This window comes from Chrysochloris asiatica, unplaced genomic scaffold, assembly GCF_000296735.1.
Source record: "Chrysochloris asiatica unplaced genomic scaffold, ChrAsi1.0 scaffold00062, whole genome shotgun sequence".
NCBI lineage: Eukaryota > Metazoa > Chordata > Mammalia > Afrosoricida > Chrysochloridae > Chrysochloris > Chrysochloris asiatica.
The window spans coordinates 16,764,961-16,765,221 of NW_006408580.1; positions in this window are offsets into that span (position 1 = coordinate 16,764,961).

Below are 261 nucleotides of genomic sequence, written 5' to 3' on the forward strand. Positions count from 1 at the left end.
AGTTCAAACCCACCAAGCTCGACAGTTCAAACCCACCAGGCACTCCTCGGAAACTATACAAGATAGCTATGAATCGAACCAACTCAAGGGCACTTAACAACAAGGAAACAGTAAGCTTTATATATTGCGGGTGCAGGTAAAACGATGTGATTTGAATTATAACTGGATAAGGAGCTCTGGTAGCGTAGTGGTTACGAATCGGGCTGTGAACCTTAAGGTCAGCGGTTCGAAACTACCAGCCGCTCCGCGGGAGAAAGATGA